Here is a 23,555-nt window from a genome sequence, read left to right as displayed (position 1 = left end):
AAAGATTTTTCTTCTCTCCCTCAACATGTTATATAACCAAAACATGTTATGTAAACATGTACCTTAAAACATGTTATATAAAGCCTCAAAAAACCCAACAAGTGATGAGTAGACTTTTGGCAAAACAGTACTTTTATTGTTGCATCATCTAGAACCTTCATCTGTTGGCTAACATGTATTTTTTTTAGCGAGTAAGACTCCGGGTGTCTTTTTGTATCTGTTATATTCTTGGGTGTAAAATTACCAGGAGATTCTCCTTTGAGGTACTGGTGAGGTCTCAGAAGATGTTTTTGGAAAATCACTGTCAGGTATTTCTAGGGAAGAGGCCTCTGATGATTCAGCTGCTGTCAGCTCCCTCTGGGAAGAGCATCTTGGCAGTTAATGGACTTTGTGAAGCCACAGGAGCGCCCTGCACCCTGGCCCTTAATGTGACACTGATTCAGGGACCTCAGTTACAGTGGCAAGACCTCAGCTTCGTTGACTTAAAGTTCTTTGCAAGGAACAGTTGGGTTTGTTTTTAGTTTTCATCCGAGTTTGGGTAGAGATCAAGACGGCTTTTAAGATATCATTTTATTAGCAGTTTAGCAGGACTATCTAAATAATTGCATGACGAGCAAGGAGTAGATGGCAGATCAAGCAGAGAGAAGCATGGAGGCTTTGGCCCGCCCCTTCAAACAGCCTGATTCCGGTCGTGTATAATTACCTGCACCATCTGGTTTAGGGGTCAATTCATCAAGCACAGCGTAGTCTCTGTAGGGGACCCTCCGTTGTGGTTGATTGAATTAAATTGGGAATTTGTCACATTGGAAAGGCCAAGTTCTTCTTTTTTTAAAACAGCTTTCTTGAGATATAAATTTAATACCATACAAAACAACTATATACACAATTCAATGGCTTTGGTATATTACAGTATTTTTTGAAAAAATATGGTAATCTGTATATGTGTGTGTATATACATATGTATGTATATATATATATATATATATAAAACAAACTCATTTAAACTAAAGTTTTTAAAAATTAAAATATTTTTAATATGCATAACATAAAATTTATCATCCTAACCATTTTTAAGTGTACAGTTCACTTAAGCTCAGGGTACAGGGTACCCTGTTAGGGTACAGTTCACTTAACGACATCCACGTTGTTGTGGAATCATCAGCACCATCCATCTGCAGAACTCTTTTTCTTCTTACCTGGCTAAACCGAAGCTGCATGCCCATTTAACACTAACTCCCACTCCTGCCCGTCCCTGGAGACCACCGTTCTGCTTTCTGTCTCTGTGAATTTGAATACTCTAAGTGCCTCAGGTAAGTGGAAGCATGCAGTGTCTGTCTTTTTATGTCTGGCTCATTTCACCGAGCATAATGTCTTCAAGGTTCGTCCATGTTGCAGCAGGTGTCAGAATTTCCGTCCTTTATAAGACTGAATAATAGTCCGTTGTATGTATAGACCACATTTTGCTTATCCATTCATCTGTCAGTGAACATCTGATTTCTCTCTTTTGGCTAATGTGAATAATCCTGCTATTAACATTGGTGTACAGATATCTGTTCATGTCCTGAAGGGCCAATTTCTGATCTATAGGTCCCTACAACTCAGTAGACTAAAAAAGAATTTAACTTATATTCTTAAAGAATTTCTGTTGTTGTGAACTGTCAGAGGATATTCCAAGCATTTATTTTCTAAATGATTTGACGGCATGCTTAGTTAAGGAAATTCTAGTAGGCTTTATGACCTCCTTCTAGTTCTTAATGATGCGTTCCTGTCTCAGTGTAGAGTGATGAGGCACAGTTGTTCCAACACTTCTGTTGAGGTTCACAAATTTCTTCGACAGAGGTAAAGGCAGAGCTCTTGTTAGAAAGAATAGTGTCTAATAATTTGTGTGTGGTCAGTAACTTGCACAAAAATTGATTGTTGTAGCAGGAATAAGACGGACATATGGGCATCTTATTTTTGGGAAGGAAAAAATGTAAACCTTAATATTGAAACACAGTCCCTTAAGCATACATTAAAGCCGTATTTAACTCATTTATCAAAATATGCTTAAAGAAATATTTCATTATATTGGTATATTTGATATACAAATATCAGTGAGTATAGAAATTGCGTAAAAATATTGAAAGTAAATATTCTACTTCACTAAATTTTTCTGCATACATTTATTTGTATAATTGAATTAAACATGTAAAGCATATTGAATGTTTTCTTGTTTCCTCCTAAAACCTTTTTTCCTTGTGTTAAATGAAGGGAAAAGTACTCTAGTGATTTTATCCAACACTACGGCAACTGCACATCCTGAATTTCAAACTCTATCACACTCCGTAACTATACTTGCAATTTACACACTATGTGCCTCGCTTATTTGCTTTTTTGTGTTTTGTTTTGCTGTTTTTTAAAAATGGGGCTGTCGTGTTGGTTCCACGCCAGCTGCTCTCAGCATCTTCCATCCTTGTCTGTCTGGAGACTTTGGGAGGAAAAGTGCGTTGTGGTTTAGTCTGATCATTTGACTTGTTTTACTACCTCATCTCCTTAACATACCCATTTCATTCATCCAGAAACATTTATTGAGTGCCTTTTATGTTTGAAGCCCTGTGCTAGGCAATGGGAAGGAAGGAATAGCAAAAGGCAGAATCCTTGCTGTCAGCAAGAGGCCGTGCATGATGGCATTTGATACTTTCTCAGCATCCATTATCATCAAAGAAAAAAAGAGTCATAGACCAGGGTCTGCCTTTCCGGGATACGTCTGTGAGAAAGTTCTCAGAATCTCATTTTCCATGAGAGGCTTGTCTGTGAATTTACATCTTCAATTAAATGGTGACTGTTCTATAGAAAAGTCTTTTCTTATATTTCATACATTTCATCTCAGCTCAACGGGAGGATGGCCACATCCTCCTACAGCAGACACCCACGGTGACCACTTAACCACTGTGAACAGGCCTCCCTGACAGGCCAGACTCGGCCTTGGTCGGTCAAGTCCAGAAATAGGACTTGAACGGTTTCACTGGAGACAGATGCATCGTTTGTAGCCTCAGGGATGACCTGGGAGTGGCCTTGCTGTGCTCCAGTCCCACCCCCAGGAATCCCTGTGCAGCTGTGGTATCACCCTCATCCTGGGGGATAAGCTGTTGAAAGTAGAAAGTGTCTGAAAGAATGGCTGGTTTCTCCCATGGTTCTTGCTCTTGAAAGCTGCTCTCTTTGAAGGGAAAGAGCCTCAAAGTCCCTTCCATAAAGCATAGTCTATTTCTTTGCTGTCTTCCCAGGGGGGCGTTTCTTGTTTCTTAGATTCACAGCCTCCATTTGGAGGAAGAGGTTGGATGTCCATAGTTACCGAGTGGGATGGATGAAGATCAGACCTACTGTGTAATCTACATACATATTCTATGTAATCTCCCAGCATGGCTCTGGGGCCGTTTTCCATATTTCTCTAGAAATATAATGAAATATTTGGATAAGCCAGTTGCAGATCCTCTCTACAGTTTGTAACATCAGAGTGGTTAAAAAAGGAAGGTCTTCCAAGCTGGTGCATGTTTATTTGGGATCAGCTTTGGTTCAGTTCTGTGTATTTCTTCTTTTATAATCAAGATTTTTAAAAATAAATTTATTTATTTTATTTATTTGTATTTGGCTGTGTTGGGTCTTTGTTGCTGCGCGCGGGCTTTCTCAAGTTGCGGCGAGCGGGGGCTACTCTTCTTTGCGGTGCACGGGTTTCTCATTGCGGTGGCTTCTCTTGTTGCGGAGCACGGGCTCTAGGTGGGCAGGCTTCAGTAGTTGTGGTGCGTGGGCTTCAGTAGTTGTGGCTCGTGGGCTTTAGAGCGCAGGCTCAGTAGTTGTGGTGCACGGGCTTAGTTGCTCCGCGGCATGTGGGATCTTCCCAGACCAGGGCTCGAACCCGTGTCCCCTGCATTGGCAGGCGGATTCTTAACCACTACGCCACCAGGGAAGTCCCAGCTCTGTGTATTTCTAAAGTAGTGAAAACAGAGTTTTTCTTCTTTCAGAGTTATCGGGAAGCTCTGTGTTTTTTTTTAAATTGAAGTGTAGTTGATTTACAATATTATATTAGTTTCAAATGTACAGCATAGTGATTCAATATTTGTATGGATTATACTCCATTTAAAGTTATTACAAAATAATGGCTGTATTTCTCTGTGCTGTACAATGTATCCTTGTTGCTTATCTATTTTGTACAGCTCGATAGTTTTTTTTCTTTTCATTATTGGAGAAGAAAATTAAAATCTTATGTTCTCATTTTGAACACCTGAATTTTCACGTTTATTATGGTCAGTGTTTCAGTAATAAAAATTAGTGATAATTTGTTCCCAATATCTTTTAAAGTATATATTTTAAAAGTAGTGGAGATGAGTCTTACTAAGTTATATTTTTCTTAAGATTGAATTAGAGAAATAAAGTCTTAGTCTCCTTGGTGGAGGCCCATATTCCAGCTGTCTGCTCTGCTTTATTTTGTTGCCTCTGGCAGAGAGCAGATTTATTATTTGGGTTCTGTCTAAATCTATAGTTTGATAGCCATGTCCTTGTGGTTACCAAACTCTTCTTTTTCCATAAACTAAGTTGCAACAAACAACTAAATTGCAAAAACCAAAAAAGTTACAGTTGTGTCTCCATAATGAAAAACCCATTACGTTAGCAGCATTAGGTTATTACGTCAGCTGGATTTAATGATGGCAGTCTATTTTACCCTTTAGAAAAATTAACAAACACGAAATATTTATCCAGTAAGAGCTAATGTTTTGTTTTAAGCCTTTTGGAGGGGTAGTTTGGTGATTTACTAGAAGGGCTCACAGGATCAGCATGTGGCCACACTTACGTCTGGGGTGTTTACAGTGACACAGCAAGGGTTGTGCAGTCTTCCTGTGCCGTCCGTGTGAAAGATACCCAAGCTACACCCTCCCGAACGGCGAAAACTGCAGCTGACTGTCTGCAGAGCTTTCTGCCCAGAGGAGCCCGTTTGGATCTGAGTTCAGGGTTTTATTGTGGGGATGGTCAGGTAGGCACTCTCTGCCTAGCACGCCCACTAAAATTCCAGCCTCCCAGAAAGAAAGCAGATGTTCACCATAAATCACATTGTTTATGCAGACAGCCTGGACACAGCAAAACCACATTATCAGTTAGGAGACGCTTCACATCGGTTTAGGGAGTTTTGTACAAGCCGAGTTCCCGGACACCAGCCAAGCGCCAACCTTGTAAGCAGGCCTTTCTAAGGACAGCAGCCTCGGGCCTGCTGTGTGAACGCTTTCCCGCACACGCGTGCATTTCATTCTTGTAAACTGTTTGCAACAGTACGCTGAACTCCAAGTGACAGTGCTGGGGAAAGCGATATGATTGTTCCTCTGAACTGTCATCAAGATCAGACTTTGCATTTTATAAAGGTACCTGGAGCCAAAGATGAAAAACTGTGAGGGTTCTCTGCGTAATATACTTCTATTTTTAGAAGTCTCATGAGCCTAATATTTTTAAGTTGTAATTCAGTCATCGTCAGGGTTACATTTTGCAGATGCAGGCGATTGCTTCTGAACTGCTTGAGCTTGGGCATCACACAGTTTAAATTGGTTTTATTGCCAGTAGTTTATCTCCGTGTTCCTGAAGGATTACACCTGTGGGTGAATATTCTAGGAGTAGCTGTTACCTCTCTGATATTTCATTATTGAAGCTTGCGGAACTAAATTGGATTTATCAGGACACAGAATTGGAATGTAAGGAAGGGCTTCATAAAGTGCTTACAGTGTTCCTTTTATAAATTAACGCAATAGCTTTAGAACCATTTAGGCAATTAAAACAACTTAGAAATTATGTTTTCTTCTTTTCTGGTTCTGTTTTGAATAACAACTGTTCTAAAAACTCAAGGGAATGACGAGGTTTTAGGTAGGTAAATAAATAAAAATGACGGAATGAAGAAATGGCGAGCAGTAAGGGGACTGCCTGTTTGTCTTCCTATGAAAAGACATGGAAGTGTGTTTTGCTCCCCTGTACAAAGGAATCATCTCTGGTCTCCGTTACTCCGTTGGTGTAGTTTCATGAGGTGTCACTCAGGACCCGACTTGAAAAGAGGGAGGACGGCAAGCACTTGTGAGGAAGGGAAGAAGCAGGTGAGAAGGGGGGTCATGGGAGGGCATCCTCCAGAGCCACCAGCCAGCCTGGGGTTTTAGAGTCAACTATCCCTCTGCCACTAACGTGGTTTCAGTCTTCTGTGAAATGGACAGTCTTCCCTTCTTGCTGTGGCTGAAGTGACACAGCCCTGGTTTGGCTGACTGTTTTCTTTATAAGGAATCTAAATGACCTTCCTTTGGGTTAATCTAAGAGGCTTCAGTTACGCTGTGTGTGTGTGTGTGTGTGTGTGTGTGTCCTTGTGCCTTCCCTCTTCTTTCTTGGATACTTGGAATGAAATCCTTGTCAAAACCAAGTGGCCGGACCTCCCTTGTGGCGCAAGGGAATCCACCTGCCAATGCAGGGGACACGGGTTCGAGCCCTGGTCCGGGAAGATCCCACATGCCGTGGAGCAACTAAGCCCGTGCGCCACAACTACTGAGTCTGCGAGCCACAACTACTGAGCCTGCACGTCACAACTACTGAAGCCCGTGCGCCTAGAGCCCGTGCTCCACAATGAGAAGCCCGTGCACCACAACAAAGAGTAGCCCCCGCTCGCCACAACTAGAGAAAACCCTCACGCAGCAACGAAGACCTAACACAGCCAAAAATAAATAAATAAAATAAATAAATTTATTTAAAAAAAAAAAACCAAGTGGCCCACAGAAGAGAGCATTCAGAAAATGGTTCTTTGTCATTTAAATACTCCTTTTCCTTCCTCCACCCAAAACTAGACAGTCTTCTTGGATTGGAAATATTTTCCATAGTAAAATCTACCTGTGCCAAAGTTGCCCTTCTTTTGTATAAGGGTGTCTTGTCTCCACTCCAGCGTGTGTTGGTTACTGAAGACCTTTTCTGTCAGATGTTGCAGGCTTCCAGCGAGAACTGCCAGCAGCGGCATTAGACCGAGCGCGGAGCGCCCTCATCTAGAGCCTCGTGGTCCACTCCAGACACTCGCTGGAGGGAGTGGGGAAGTGGAAGCATTCGGGAATCACATTTACTCTCTACTACAAAATACGTTTTTATGAAGCTAAATATGGAAAACTCATAAGAGTCAAACTAACAACGGAGAAAATTCTTTTATTGTCCTACTACCCAGAGAAAATATTGACACGTGTGATGGTCCCATATGTGCTGCTAGAGGCCTGACAGCGTGGAGGCAGCAAGGAATAGGACAGAGCTCTTTCTTTCAGTGACGGGCAGTCTGGGGATGGGGTGGGGTGAACAGGCGGCCACAGGACAATGTGAGGGGGGCCGTGTCAGGTGACCACACGGGGGGTGTTTAACCAGAGGTCACACAAGGATTCCTGGAGGCCAAACTGAAGCTGAAGCATGCACGAAAATATTCAGGCAAAGGTACTGGAGGGAGAGGACAGCCTTCCCAGGCAAAGGGAACAGGACGAACGGAGCTCTCCAGGCAAGGAGAAGACGTGAAGATTGAGAAACCTCCAACGTAAGTCAGTAGGGCTGAAGCATCAAATCCAAGAAGTGAGGGCTGAGAGTTGAGGTCTCGAGAGGAACGTTCCAGGCAGAGATGTGTACAAGGCTGGGGGCAGGAGTGAGCTTGGGGGGCTCGGAGATGACACAGCCCGTCAGTGTGGGATACTGGGGAGCGAGGGGGCAAGGGCGGGAGACCTGCTTTATAACCTTGACCCCAGTGTACAAAGAGCACCGTAAAGCCCTGCCCTTTCCACTAATCTCACAGTCACCTGCAGCTTGCCCTGCCTGAAGCACACCTTGATGTTGTTTTCTCCAAGCCCGTCTCCATCAGCTCAGGAAATGAAACCATCCAGTGGTTCCCAGAATCCATGACCCCTCCCGCCTCCCACGTTACCATCCAGTTGCCCAGTCCTTCAGTCTTATGTGCAGCAGAGAGCCCAAGCTCCTTCCCTTCTGCCCCGCCCGCTCCCTCATCCTCATCTGGACCACTGTTATCTCGTGCTTGGATCACTGCCTTGGCCTCCTGGCTGATTTCCCACCTTGCAAAATGTCTGTTCATGTCCTTTTGCCAATTTCCTAATTGGATTATTCGTGTTTTTCACTGTTGAGTTTTGAGAGTTCTTTGTATATTCTAGATGCTAGGCCTTTGTTGGATATGTGGTTTGCAGATATTTCCCCCAATCCGTAGCTTATCTTTTCATCCTCTTGACAAAGTCTTTCGCAGAACAAAAGTTTTACATTTTGATGACATCCAATTTATTAATTTTTCCTCTTATTCATTATACTTTTGGTGCCAGTGAAAGAACTCTTTGTCTAGTCTTAGATCCCAAAGATTTTCGCCTGTGTTTTTTTCTAAAATCTCTATAGTTTAACATCTTACATTGAAATTTGTGATCCCTTTTGAGTTAATTTTTGGTCGACATTGTGGGGAGGAGGGACTGTGGATAGTCAATTGCTGTAGCACCCTTGTTGAAAAGGCTGTTTGTCCTCCATTGAATTACTTTTGCACCTTCGTGAAAACCCAGGTGGGCATATCCCTTAGGTCTATTTCAGGTTCTCTATCCCGTTTCATTGGTCTGTGTGTCTGTCTCTCTGCCAGTATCACACAGTCTTGATTACTGTAGTTGTATAATAATTCTTGAAATGGGTAGACTGATTCCTCTCATTTTATTCTTTTGCAAATTGTTTTAGCTATTCTAGTTCCTTTGCTGCCTTATATAATTGTTAGAATAATCTTGTCTGTATGTATAAAACAATTTTGCTGAGATTTTTATGAGTTGCAGTAAATCTGTGTATCAGTTTGGGGAGAATCTGTATCTGTCCTATGTTGAGTCTTTGAATCCCTGAATATGTTTTCCAATCCATGAATCAGTTTATTTAGATCTTTCAATACTTTTGTTAGCGTTTTGTAGTTTTCAGCACATAGGTCGTATATATGTTTTGTTAGATTTACACCTAAGTATTTCAATTCTTTGAGTGATTGTAAATGCTGTTGTATTTTAAATTTGTGTCCACATGTTCACTGATAGTATGTAGAAATATGATTATTTTTGTATTTTCTAGAGACAATCATGTCATCTACAAATATGGGCAGTTTTATTTCTTTACTTCTAGTGTGTCTGCCTTTTCTTGACTGTTGCACTAGCTAGAATTTCCAGTACTAGATCTAACAAAAGTTATGAAGGTGGGTATCCATGCTTTGTTCCCAGTTCAGTATTTCACCATTAATGTAATGTTAGTCGTAGGTTTTTGTAGATACTCTTTATCAAGTTGAAGTTCCCTCTATTCTTAGTTTTCTGAGAGGTTTTTTTTTTTTTTAATCATGAATGGATGTTGAATTTTGTCAGATGCTTTTTTTGCATCAATTCATCAGATCATGTGATTTTGTTCTATAGCATGTTAGTATGGTGTATTACATTAGCTTAAATGTATGGGTTCAATCTGCTATCTTGCAACTGGAATCATGTTTAGTTTCTAAATTTCCAGACACTGAATTGGAGCATTATGTTTCCCTCAGTTATAAGAAACAAAACCTCACTTTTCAGTTGTTAATCTGGGGCTATTAATCGTTGTTTAAATGATTGCAAATGTTTAAAATGTTAACGTTGTTATTAATGGACATTTAGTTGAACCAGTGATTTTGAGATCGAGTGTATATTTTTTCGAAACCTTCTAATCAGGAGAGTTCAGTTGATGAATCACCCATTACAAGAAGGTCTATTTTAAGTAGTAATCAACTTTTATCCCATTTTTTACTGTTGTCATTGGAACAGAAGTTGTAAATTATTAAGTTATCTTAGACCCTTGATTTTGGACATAGTTTAAGGGGCAGCTTGGATGATAAATCCTTCTTTGAGGTGTTGGGAGAGCACCCTGAAATTTTTTTGCGGGCCTTTAGAGAACTGGAAGACTTCACTAATTATTCTATAAAATTAAACATGGGAGAGAATGTTTCTCTTCTTACGTATTGTATGATCTAGTCTACTCACGGATAACAGGCACAGGGCTTGTAATTTGGAAGTCGGTTTAACATTTTTAAAGTACTAGAGACCTCTTTCCACATTCTTTTTCTCACCACGGATGGTTTTGAGCCTTTGCTGTTCTCCTTTGTAAACGCTTCTCTGCAGACTCAGTGCCCTCACCTTCTTTAGCCAGCAACATCTTTGGCCCCGTCAGCCCCGCGCATGTTTTGGCAGCTGCCTGTGATCAGAAGCTTCTCCTGGGAGGAAATATTGGGAAGTGCAATGGAGAGACACAAAATATAATATTTTGTTATAATCACCAAAACTGTTTGGATTGCAAACTCCCCACTTGACCGGAGGAGGAAAAAATACTGCCGCTTGCAGGATTAGTCCTGATCAACTGCCTATTATTATTATTTGATTTCTTCCAGGCGTTTCTTATGCCTCTTTAAGCGGTCATTCCCTGTGCATTTTAGGTACCTGTGAGAGAGTTTAGGTCACTTGGGGCTTTTCCACTTCTGATTCAGTTTTGTATTCCTTCTGCCTTGAGTTCTGACAAGAAATAATTCTTGGTGGGTTGCATTTAACTTCCCCGGCCGCTGGTTTCGCGGCCTCTGCAGGGCTGTGATGGGCGTTTTCCTGCTCACGTACCACCATCTGCAGCAACTCAGTCGCTGGCGTTTGATTTCCCTGCGGTCTGCTGCTTTGTTATGTAACTGCTCTCCTGCAGCTGAATATCTCACCCCGCTATGAGCTTGGTAATAGCAAGTGTGTTTTTGTTTTTCCAAACTTTATTCTGATTTTCACACATCACTGAATAGGATATATTTTCATATTCTACTTACTTTAATTTAGGCCTTTAGGAAAGAAGACAAAACGCTGGATCTGAGTTTTTTGCGACAGTGGATTTGGTCGGGGGTGGAGGTGCGGGGGAGACCGGCCAGAACATTTTGCAAGGCTGTGTTTTGATCTAATACAAAAGATTCTTTTTTTCCTCCTTTCATGCTTTTGAGTATCTTATCATTTTAGCCATTTTAAGAAGTTCTGTCTAAGCTTTGTCATATATCTAATTTTTTTCTCCTCAATTATATTGCATATTCCTTGAAGAAAAGAAAAGGATCTTCAAAATTCTCTTCTATACTCCCCAGCAAGGGGGCTTCCAAATATATTGTAGATGCTCAACAGATTGAAACTGAATGTTGTTCTGTGCCCTCTGTGCTGTTGATGTACAGAGTGGGCAGATCCAGTCCTGCCCTCGAGGGGCTTACAGTCCCTTAAGAGGACATGAAGTGCCTAGAAATAAGCGATTGGAGACAGAATGTCTGCGCCACGAGAAAGATGAAATCAAGGGACTTGAAGGCTAAAGCAGGAGAGAATCTATAGCAGTAAAGAAAAGCTTCGTGAACGGTTAGGTATTTAAGATGCGTCTCGAAGGAGTCAGATTTGGAAAGGAACAAATTAAGAGTAGGGAACGAAGAAGAAGAGAAGACCGCTGTAGACCAGGGTTACACCACTGACAGGTGCAGCAGGAGAGTGCAGAGCACGGTGCACGAGCAGCCGGCTTTCCGTTCCAGCGGTGGGCCGGAGGTGGACGGCCCTGGGTCTGGGCACGTTAGCCGACGCCTCGCTCTCTGCGCCGGCTGCCAAGGGCTGAGCAGCCTGAACTTGCGCGTCTGTGGGGCTGGAGGGTTCACCGCCTGCCCTCTGAGCACGGCCCTGGCTGGACTGTGGAAGAAGGCAGGGCTGGAGGGCGGCAGGGGTCCGCTTTAGCGGGACCTTGAAGGTCAGCGTGAGGGGTGTTTCCAGTTATTTATGATTAAGATCATAATCGAAGCTGTGAGTTTAGTAAAACCCTAATGGCAGCTGTGGAGGAGGGTATGGAGTGGGAAGGCGGGCCGGGGAGCTCTTTTATGATCAGAACCTGAAAGAGAGAGATGTTTAAGGGACTAGAAAAAAGAGGACATATACAAAAGCCTTTTGTAACATGGGTGATGTTTTTTTAAAATTAATTAATTATTTTATTTTTTTATTTATTTTTGCTGTGTTGGGTCTTCGTTTCTGTGCGAGGGCCTCCTCCAGTTGCGGCGAGCGGAGGCCACTCTTCATCGCGGTGCGCGGGCCTCTCACTATCGCGGCCTCTCTTGTTGCGGAGCACAGGCTCCAGACGCGCAGGCTCAGTAGTTGTGGCTCACGGGCCCAGTTGCTCCGCGGCATGTGGGATCTTCCCAGACCAGGGCCCGAACCCGTGTCCCCTGCATTGGCAGGCAGATTCCCAACCACTGCGCCACCAGGGAAGCCCCCACGGATGATGTTTTGAAGATACCAATGTGTCTTGTTCCCAGTAGCCCCTGAGTGTTCCTTGCTGCCCTGCAGCTTCCATCCATTGAAACTAGGACCTTGATTGTTTCTGGAGGAGGGCGGTGCTGCCTGGGTGGAGCGGCCACGGCTGGGCTTCCAGGAGCAAAATGAGAGTTGTTTCAAGGTTCACAGTGAGACAGTAACCTGAAAGTACACACTGAATATTTCCAAAAGCTTGGCTTTGTTGAGAGGGAGACAGAAGACAACAGCCCAACAACAAAAAAGGATCTGTGCTTTCCTATAAGCCCAAGCTGACAGCCTAAGCGTAGAATTTACAGTAAACCAGAGTCTTGATGTGGGGCTCTCCGGACCGTTTTCCTGGGAATGATAAAGAAAACTCAGGCAGCAGCAGGAAGCGGAGAGGTTCCGAGGGGCCGGCCCTTCCATTCCCCCCAGGAGCCTTGCCTGCAGGAGAAGGGCAGGAGCGGTGGGGAAACCTCGGGGCACTGCCTGCTGGAGGAGGTGCAGCTCTGGGCCGCACCGTGATGCACAGGGCACGTTCAGGTGTGCAGGGGTGCTTGCGCTGGATCGGGCCGCGGCGAGTGCACCAGAACAGATGGGAATCTGAGGTCTGCTCCCTGCAGATGGGGGCCCTGAGAGCAGACTGAATTCAGTTGCAGAAGATAAAATTCTTTTCCTCCAAAGAAGTCATTGTTGATATACAGTTTCACCTTGGCTACACGCTCCAGAGGTGAGACGTTCAGGCCTGTGGCCAGAACACTCAGGGAGGCTGTATTTTGGTTGATACTTAAGATTCTCTTTCCTCCCCTCCTGGTTTTGAACATCTTATCATTTTGGCATTTTTAAGAAGTTCCATTTAAGCATTGCTTTCCACATATTTAATTTTTTTCCCTCGGATTACATATTCCTTGAAGAAAAGGATCTTTAAAAATTTCTTCTCTCCTCCCATAGCAAGGAGGATTCTAAATATATTTTTTCTTCATTATGTGTAGATGTGAATGAACATTCTGGCAGGCCGATTCACTAATTATTTTACATTCATCTAGAAAGCTTGGGCTTTGGGGATTTAAATTTTTCCTTCTCTCAAATAAGGATAATAGATATCTGATCCCTTAGTAGCATGTCATGAGGATTAGGGAAATAATCTTGTCTGTGATGAGTTTCGAGCTCCCTGGAATTAGTCAAAGGTTTTTTAATTTATCATCATCATGTTTTCATTTGATGGGAATGGCAGCTTTACCAAGTAACCACTGACTGGGGTTCTTCGAGCCCAGAGTGCAGCCCAGGTTCTAGGTTTGACCTTGAGCCCCGCTGACCTCTGTCATGAAGCAGCTGCTGCCTGAGAGCCTGGGGCGTGGCTGCAGCCTTGGTCCTGCTGTGTGTGGGGTGGGAGAGCAGCTCCATGGAGGCCCGAGTGCAGGGAAACGCTGTGCTGAACAAACCTCCGTGGCTGCTTCCGGGGGGCTCTTGTTGTCACCAGCCCCGTTCTCATTCGAGCATCTGTGAGGTGAGACGTAAAGTCCGCGAACTTTGTGGACAGTCGCCTTTTTCTGCTTTGCTCTTGGTTCCACAATTTTATGGAAACGAGATTTTTAGCGTCTGAATTACAGCGAAGTTTATATAACATGGTTATAATTTATAAATGTAGAGACTAAACTAAATACAAAGTCTATTACTGATCTATGTTAATGAAGGCAAGAGTTGCAGATAGTAGGAAATTTCATAGATACAATCTTCTCATTCACTCCTATCCGTGATACTCATTAGTCAGTAATGGGGAAGCGGGGATTTGTGGTGATGATCAGTTAAATGTTGATCAGAGGCCAGAGCCTAAGGGCAGAGGCAGCCGCAGGAGGCAGGGTCTTCTCTTCATGTGGCTCCCCCTCCTTGCTGCCTGCCCTGAGTGGAGGTTCGTAGGTCTCACCTGTCACGTGACGTCACGCACCTTTCCAGCTCTCTCTGCCTTCTCCCTTGCAGCTAAACTAGAAAACGTCTTCCATACTCATTGTCTCCATCTCCTTCCCCCTCTGTCTGTAATCCACCCTAACCTGCCGTTCACACCCATCAAGCCAGTAAGAGAGCTTTCGCTGAGTTACCGTGGCCTCCTTTTCTCAGCTCTTAGCTTGACAGCTCAGCAGCGTCTGACATTGTTATTCTGCATCCTCCTTCTTAAAAGTATATTGTTAAAGATTTCAGACTTAAAAACATTTTATTAAGAGTATGACAGCCCCACATACCACCCACTGTAAGAAAAAGAATCTTAACAATATCAACAGGTGTTTCCTTCCAGGGCTTCCCAGGCTCTCCATCCTCCCTGCTCACATTCACCTGCGCCCTCCTGAGAGGTGACTGCTGTCCTGAGTGTCCCGTCCTGGGGCCCTAGGGCTCAGTGTGTTCGTCTTCCTCACCTGAGTTCCGTCAGTTGTCTCCAGCCACAGACAGGAGGGCGGTACTTGGTCATTCTGGGTATGTTGCTCATTACAATAAAGACACACTGTGGAGAATCCAGGGGGTGTCAGGAGGAGACTGATAGAACCTACTATATGGATTTGGGTTTCAGTTGGAGGACCCGCAGGTGGGTTTGAGGAAGGGGAGATTTGCTCCAGATTGGATGCTGTCAGAAAGCGGGGTTAATTCTCTGATTTGGCATCTCAATAAATCTTATCCATTGCGGCAGTGGCTCAAATGGGGAACTAGGAAAGAAGTAGCGGTCAGTCATTTTGGCCAAGAAAGGGGCTGTTTGGTATTTCGTGGGTGACACTTTCTTTGTTTTTGTCTGTGATTAGACAAAATTATGAAGGGGCCTTATTTTGTTTGTGTTTGTTTGTTCTTATCCTGGTCTCAGAGTAACCTTGTGGGAGGCTGGTATTCTTGAGATGGTTTATGTCTAGGGTACATGGCCTTGCTGGGAGGGTCAGGGCAGCTTCTGAATGTCAGGAGTTGCTTTCTTTTTTCTTTTTTCTCAGTTCTGAACAAGTGGAGAAACTGTAATTCAGGCAGACGGAGACCACGAGATCAGCTTTGTTAGAAAGTTAGTTTGCAGGACATGGTTTGAGTATGTGGCAAAAGTGGGCTACCTGATATTGAACCTAGAACAGGCAGACGGAGACCACGAGATCAGCTTTGTTAGAAAGTTAGTTTGCAGGACATGGTTTGAGTATGTGGCAAAAGTGGGCTACCTGATATTGAACCTAGAACAGGCAGACTCCCACCCGTTCGTGGATGGCGCGGGAGATGTGTAGGCCCAGCGGCCCAGGGTCTTTGTCTCTAGATCGAAACAGTGCCGTGAACTCGGAGCTCCTGGGAAGTCCCTTCTTGGCTCCTTTGAAGCTCCTCTCCTTTTCCTGGCCATTTGGTGCTGGAGTTCCTACACTGGTGTGGGTACCAGCTTTGCTTGCTGCTCTGTGCTCTCCCCACGTTATCCCCTTCGGCCTCAGGGTTTCAGTACCGTCTCTACGGCGATGGCCTAGATGCTGTACCGTCTGTATGCTAGACTTCCTCTTATTCCCCATCTCCACCTGGACGTTTCCGAGGTATTGAACATGCCCAAGGCCAAAGCCAAATTTATAATCTCCGCCCTAAGCTCGAGGTTCTGCACAACCTGATCCCATAGCTCCAGCCCCCGCTCCAGCCACCCCGATGGCCTGCACGGCCCATGTGCACCATGTTGCTTCCTGCCTCCAAGCCCTGCCATGGGGTTATTTCTGCCAGGAATGCTCTTTCATCCTTTCTCTCCCTGCTAAGCCCCTCCTTCATGACCTAGCTCAGGTGTCACCGCCTGCAGAAAGCCTTTCCTCTGCCCTCAGTGCTGGCTTGGATGTCCCTGTCTGTGTCGATCCTTTCTTACTTTTGCTCCTCCAGCCGTGAGCTTATTGTTCATGTGCTTGCCTCCTGCAGGGCCTCTAGCTTGTGCATCTTCATGTCTTGAGATGTATCTGTACATCTATACTTTGTCTGTACTTAGATATCTGCACTTACACTTGTATCTAAATGCAGACATGTAGCTACGGGGCTGTATGATATAGGTAGCTGATACCGTGAACTAGACTTGGCACTTAATTCAGTATATTCAGTGCATGCTTGTTCAACAGCTTGTTGTCTAAAGACTGTTAGCATTTTGTCCAGTCCTGGAATGACCAGAGCTTTGGTGACTTTAGTATTGAAAAGAGTAAGCCAAATATTTTTTTATCTGGGTGTCTTTTACTTTACTCAGGATATAATTCAGAAAAGTAGTGTCTGGATTGAAGTTTGTAAAGTACACAGTTTTCCCCCATTAAATTACAGGATATTTTCAGGAATGCTTTATTTTCGTTTCTGATTGACTGCCATTGGGTTATGACTCCTGAGAGTGTAGGTAATATCTTTATCAGTCAAATAAGCATTTTTCATTTTATCTATAATTTTTATCTATAAATCTTAAATGTATCTATAAGCTCAGAGTTAAGGGTCCTTAAATAATGGCTATCGTCCCCTCCTAGTTGAGGGAGTGCAAGCCTCTGGGTGGAGCCGGGGCTCCAGCCTCCTCCTCCCGTGTTCGTTAGACCCCGTTGGATTTCAGGGGCGGGGGCGGCGTGTGGGATTGGGTAGGGAGCAGCTTTACGGGACCTGACGGCAATCCCTCCGCAGGCAGCAGGGAGGATCCGCCTCTGGCCTCACCTGTCGGGTCTGACAAGGCGCTCAGGTTGCAGGCCTGCAGCTCTGGACGTCCTGTGACTCGGCCACATGCCCTGGCTGCCACTCCCCGTGGGCAGCTTCCCCCTGGGTCACTGACTCCGACTTTCTAAGCGAGGCCTCTGGTAGTCTCTGCTCATCCTTTTGAGCCAGACCACACACCAAGCAGCCTCTCCAGCTGCCCATCTCTGGGGGAGGGGAGGCCTCTCAGAAAACACCTGGTGCCAGGTGAAGGATGGGCCAGGTGAGTGTACGTCGGGGGGCGGCAGGAGGAGAGAGGAGCTGGGAGGGCGAGGCGGAGGGCAGTGATCTGAGAACAGACTTGGCCTTGAACTTCCTGTGTAAACAAGAATTTTTTTTTCCTGATTATCACCCCCTAATTTGGTTTTCTCCAGCGTTATTCCTTTGAAATTTCTGCAAGTTCTTAGTGCCGGTCATAATGAAAATGAAAGCAGTAATGATCCCACCCATCTTGAGGGTTTTAGTTTGTACTCTGCATTTTCACATTTGTTTAAAGAAAATTGACATTACTTTTTCATCAGCTTTGCAGCTGGGATTGTGTGCCCTGGAGGGAGATCTTGATCTGGCAAATAAATAGGATAAAGAACATGAAGTTTCCGTGCTGAGGGGGCTTGCTTGCTTTTCTGAATTGCTACAAATAAAGACATAACGAAACAGTGAATTATATGCAGTGCTGAGGCCTGAAGGCGTGGTCAGTGTGTGCTTTGCCCTGTTTGTAGATTCCCTGGTGGCTTCTTAGAGCCAGCGCGCTGGTGACCAGAGCCGCAGTGGGGATGGGATGGCCTCCTTTTGTTCTTTTCAGCATCTTTCGTCTGATTCTGAGGCTGAGGTTGTGCCATGTTCGACAGAGGTACCCTTCGTTTCGTTATGTTTTTGCTTATGTCAGCCCTGTCCGGGAGCCAGAAACTCGGAAGTAAACATCTGCCAAACGTAGGCAAGCGACAGGGTCAGCCTCTGTAGCTAAGGAAGCTCCTTAAAAATCTCATCTCATTAGAGGCTTTTAATAGAGATAAAGCAACGTTCATTTAAAGTGGAGCCCTCCTCAGACCCACTTCTCCACCGGATAATTGCCTTTGTGTCAATCTTGAGACCCATTAGCTTGGTTTCAAGAAAAAAAATTCAACTCTTCCTTCTATGTAGAAGGAGCTGATGTTAAATAAATAAATAAATAAGGGCTGTGACAAGGCCATGGAGTTTTCACCTGGCTTGGGACACATGAAAGAGATTTGAACACAGAGAGACCCACTCAGAGAGACACAATCTGGGAGGGGGGAGGGATAAATTAGGAGTTTGGGATGAACATATACACACTGCTGTATATAAAATAGATAAACAACAAGGACCTACTGTATAGCACAGGAAGCTCTACTCAATATTCTGTAATAACCTATAATGGAAAAGAATCTGAAAAAAAATCTAGGAAAAACTAGAGTCTGTGAGTAAAATGCTGAATTTTTATAGTTCTTTATCTTTTTCCCCCTTTTAAAAATTAAGACAGTAGGCATCCTAAGTAGTGGAATTGGTGCAGGAGTGGAAAACCTTAACTAGGTCTGCATGTTTTATAACCATGGTCATGGAGGGATTCTCGGAGGGTCCCCACCTCTGCCACCTGGAAGGTTCCTCTGATCCAACCAGAACAGTCTCTCCTCTTAACCACAGCGACATCTTGTTTGTATTAATGATGATTGGTCACATCCCCCTGGCAGCCAGCTGTTTTTCACCTGTCCCTCTCTCCCCCTTCCCGGCACCTTGTGAGGACGGGGACCTCGACTAACCCCTCCTCTGTCGCTGTCATGGTCCAAACGGTCTCCTTCAATACATATTCAGTGACTGGGTGGATAAAATTCATGTTAATTATAACATCGTTGCTGAATCTCAGGAGTTATTTTCTATGCTCCTGTTACTATGGAGAAAATGCTTGTCACGAGGGTTCCACGTGCCACCCTCCGGTGGGAACTGGTGGGCATGGGGAGAGTAGGGGGTGGTCTCAGAGCCCCCGCTCATCTTCCACCCGTCCCTGCTGCCCGCAGGTCGCTGCAGCTGGGGTGAAACTCTGTGTGTGTTTTGCTCCTTTGAGATGGGGTCGTGCAGTTGTAGTCATTTTAGCGAGTGTTGCGGACTCAGTGTGTAATCAAAAGGATAGTATTCCTGTTTATCTTTCAGGAAGAGGCTTTTTATGCCCACCCTGAGCAGCTTGGAACTGAGAACTGTTATGTATCAGAATGATGATGTACAGTCAGAAGAGGGCATCTTGAAGCCTCATTTAGAGAAGCAGGTTTTATTGTTGTTTAAAAACTTTTTTTGAACCCCAGGAATATCTCTAATACTGGCAGCTAAAATTAGAACACTGCTGTATCGAGTTATGTCATTTTGAGCTACTGGAAAATTGCATTTCAGAAATATCTTAGGAGGGTCTATGAGATTTCTCCCAAGTGGTACCTGCTGACCTTTCACCAGGGACCTGGTGGGTCCGACCTTGGCTGAGTTGTGCCCGTGGTCCAAGTGGGCAGTCCGCTGGTCGGACAGTCTGCTTGCTGCTTACAGCTGGGAGGTGTATTGTCCCGAGACCTGAGTGATGTCTAGGAAACGTGATGACCCGCCCTGCCCCGTGCCCGTCCCCGTGCCTGGGCACCGAGCTGAGCCTTCACATGCAGTGGCCTTTTAAAACCCCCTGGCAGCCTGCCTGGGGTCCCCGCCTCTCTGTTTAAATGCAGTGCGGGGAGAGCTTTTAAGATACACTACGGTTTTCTTCTTTTTTCTTTTTAAAAATAAACTGGGCTTTGGGGGATGGGAAGGATGTGAGAGAGCTACTTTGATTTAAAATTTCTGGAGTGCGGGGCAGAGGCCGGGACCGGCGCCCAGAGCCGCGGGCTCTGGTTCTGACGGTGCTTCACCCGAGCCTTCGCACTGTCTAAATACCAGCTGTTTCTCCGAGGCTAATCTTCCTGGTGAGTGAAACAATGCCCGTGCCGGCCCGGCTCTCTGGTCGGGTTCCGCCCGCGTTCGGTTGACTGCTGGCTGTGCAGGTGTGAGGCTTGGGAGTTGACGGGGCGACCCCCCCCCCGCCCCCGTCATTTCAGCAGCAGCACCCGCCGGGCGTGTCCAGCACCAGCCCGTCTTTGCCCTGGATCTTCCCCTGTGCCTGTTCTCTCCCAGCGGTGGCTCCGCCCTCCACCCTCGTGCTCCCTGGACACTCTCTATCCCGTGTCAGGCCGGTCTGCAGGCCCTGGAGATGGTACCCGACACGCCGCTCTAGAACCACAGCCCACGTTTACTGCTGCTATCCCCACGTCCCTTATTCGGACACCGCAGAGGTGCGCTGGCCACGTGCCCATCTCCCAGAGGCCGGTCTCGCCTCTCCAGTCCCTCTCAGCACTGCCCGTTTGCTGAAATTCAGTTCACATCATGTGGTTCTCCTATTTGAAAAGGTAGCCGGCTGGCTGACCCGTGCCTATGGGCTACCGTACAAAGTCCCCGTCGTGACAGGAGGCCTGTCTTAGGCCAGATCACAGTTCTGACACCACAGACCAGGTGGCTTAAACAGCACGCGTTTATTTCTCACAGTTCTGGAAGCTGGAGGTCTGAGGTCAAGGTGCCAGCCTGGCCGGCTGGTTCCTTCTTTTCAGGCCCTTCATGCTCCAGCGCTGCTCCCTGGCCAGGCTTTGTGCACCCCTCTACGATGCCCATGCCTCTGTTAAAGCACGCAGAAAACTGTAGAGAAGCGTGGGGCCCAGTGATGGAGAGACGGACAGCAGAGCCACGCTGCCTGAGCTGGACTCCCAGTTCTGCTGTTTTGTTGCTGGGTGACTTGAGCCAGTGACTAACCTCTGCCTCCATGACCTTACCTACGAAATGGGTATGATGTTAATAGAACCTGCCCCATCGGAGGCCTCAGAGAAGCAGGAAGAAGATGCAGAGAGGGTAGGGTCCTAGAGAGGAAGGTGACTGTTTCCAGGAAGGGCAGGGAATATCTTAAGAGTGATGCAGAGGAATATTAGCATAATATTAAGTAGTAGTAAACTGAAAAACAAACTTGGATGAAGTAAGCACTCTGTGCTGTCTATCTTGTGTAGAAATAGGACAATTTCTATTGCAGGTAAATTTCTTTCTGGGAGTAATATCTATTTTTTTTTTTAGTAAATGTATTTATTTATTTTATTTTTGGCTGCGTTGGGTCTTCATTTCTGCGCGTGGGCTTTTCTCTAGTTGCGGCGGGCAGGGGCTACTCTTCGCTGCGGTTTGCTGGCTTCTCATCACAGTGGCTTCTTTCATTGCGGAGCACAGGCTCTAGGCGCGCGAGCTCAGTAGTTGTGGCACACAGGCTCAGTAGTTGTGGCGCACGGGCCCAGTTGCACCGCGGCATGTGGGATCTTCCTGAACCAGGGCTCAAACCCGTGTCCCCTGCATTGACAGGCGGATTCTTAACCACTGCGCCACCAGGGAAATCCCTGGAAGTAACATCTTGAAATGCTTTAGCTAATCCCTTAGTGATCAGTTGACCCCCCAGTGGGTATAGTGGGCAGTAGGAGAGGCTTGGCACTGGTGTGGGGTGCAAGCCGAGGAAAGGCTGGGACGCCAGAGGAGGGGCCCGTGGCGTGGCGGGCCGCAGCTGGACCACAAAATATGGTCTGCGATCAGCTCTAGGTTTTATTTTTGCGAAAATAATATGACATCTTGCATTTATATAATATTGGACTAATATTATATTTTTCTGCATTATTGGTTCTACTTCTCTACTCAGATAGACGGCTCTGCTGATCTAACCCCATGGGGTTTCTAAAGTAATTCTGTACCATCCGCACTTTCTCCAGTCCTGTTCTGTAATAGCCACTTTCTAGAAGCCAGACCCTTGTTTGTGTGCTGATGCCTCCTTGTCGGTGGGTAAGAAAGAGGAGAACCAGGCAGAATCACTCTGGGTATTTTGTCTTGACTCAAAGTGGCGGTTTCTTCCTTAACCCTCTCGCTTCAAACATGCCAGCAAAACACGTCAGTGGGCTCGAGAGAGTGGGTCCCAGCACCTTCGATTCAGGAGGTTGCTCCTTCGTGGCCGTGCTGCGGGGGTGAGGAACTGCTGTGCTCACCCCCTTCTTTCACGAGACCCGGGGTGGCCACACTCATACATCAAGCTGGCTGACGCCCGGGGTTGGAGTGACACCCCTGGGAGGGGCAGCACACACCAGCCACGGGGTGACCACAAGGGCCAGAGGAAAGCCGTGGGTCGTCACTGTTTGCAGTGAAGCCGAGTCTCTCCCAGGGAGCCCAGGCTGGGGAGCGGGGAGAGCTTCATGCATCTCCCCAGCGCTCACCTCCAGGTCCAAGGGCCGCCATCTTGCACTTTTACAGGCTGGTGTCTGGTTGCGCATCTCTTTAGGGCCCGTGTTTGATCCTCTTTGTGGGGCTTTCCCGGCTGCGTTGCTCCCTGTGGCCCTGCTTGTGGGCGTTGCCTCCCCTTTGCTGGGGAGGTTTGGTTCTGTACGTGTGGCAGCTGTGTCTGCACTCTGGAGCGTCAGGCTGATTGGTGTCGATGGCTTTGGGGGCGTGTGGGGATGTGGAAGCCGCTGGCTGGGTGGGTAAGCCTCGGGCCTCCCCACGTCCCAGATCCTAGTCTCAAGACTGGGATCAGCCACTCTCATGAGGTTCAGGTGAGACAGCAGGTGATGCTCGAGGTCCCGTGATTCTCGGAAGGTCCTCAGTGGAGCCCCTGGGGTTGCCTGAAGGGCCACCAGGTCCCTGCCTTGGACTTTCATCTGCTCTGGGAGCTCTGGGTCTAGAAGTGTTTTAAAGGCATTGGCTGGGACATGGTGGGGGCATTTGGTGAACCTTATTTCTCATCCTCCTCTTTCCTTCTCCGATCTGCTAATAAGGTACACGGATCGTCTTACCAGGAAGCAGAGAGCCCCGCTTTCCCTCTCCGTGCTGCCCTCGCTGTCACTGAAGTTGAGCCCACCTCAGCCTTCACGGCACAGGGAGGGCGATTCACAGCCCCGCCTCGGAGCTGACCTCTGCTGCCCAGCAGCTCCACCCAGCATCTGCTTGGGGCCCTGTGCTTGCTGCTCAACTGGAGGGGCGCACAGCACCGCTCACTTTCAATTACCCTCTCCTGTGAATCAGTAGCGCGCCTTTCCCTGGAAGCTGGGGCCTGCTCTCCGCAGCGGCACACTTCCCTGAGTCTCCAGCGGTGTCAGCGGTCGGGGTGACTTCTGCCTGCATGCGAGCATGGTAGGGGACTCGCGGTGCGTGGCACTGCGTGGGCAGCTCCTTTTGCCAGGCTCTGGAGGACGGAAGGGAGAAGCCGGTGTCGGGCAGGAGGGAACTCGTGGCGAGGCCAGCCAGCAGCTTGGTTAGCCGACTGAGAGATGCCCTGTCTCTCTCCCTTCAAAGAAGAAATTCCACTTGCCAGGATGCTTTTTAGTGGGTGATAAGCGGGTGTAAGCTTCTGGCATCTGCTCAGAAGCCCTCAGATGTTGCAGGGGGTGTTCTGTCCTGAGCCCGCCGAGGGGCCAGAGCAAGGCTCACACCAGGCACAGCCGGGATCGGCAC

The 23,555-nt window shown here is 46.4% G+C and overlaps 1 protein-coding gene across 9 annotated transcripts in view; it reads left to right on the top strand.

Annotated features, from left to right (window-relative positions):
* The window catches only part of CSGALNACT1 (chondroitin sulfate N-acetylgalactosaminyltransferase 1), a 337,144-nt gene that overhangs the window by 222,916 nt on the left and 90,673 nt on the right, over positions 1-23,555 (top strand). Inside the window, exon 1 of one of the 9 annotated variants that reach the window (XM_036838648.1) lies at positions 17,819-17,865. The exons of the other annotated variants lie outside the window; for them this stretch is intronic. The gene's annotated coding sequence lies outside the window, so the exon portion shown is untranslated. Of the gene's footprint in view, positions 1-17,818; positions 17,866-23,555 lie in introns of those variants that run through there. 9 annotated transcript variants of the gene reach the window in all.

The sequence above is a fragment of the Balaenoptera musculus genome, chromosome 21, assembly GCF_009873245.2.
Source record: "Balaenoptera musculus isolate JJ_BM4_2016_0621 chromosome 21, mBalMus1.pri.v3, whole genome shotgun sequence".
Classification (NCBI taxonomy): domain Eukaryota; kingdom Metazoa; phylum Chordata; class Mammalia; order Artiodactyla; family Balaenopteridae; genus Balaenoptera; species Balaenoptera musculus.
This window is presented reverse-complemented; position numbering and strand designations above follow the sequence as displayed.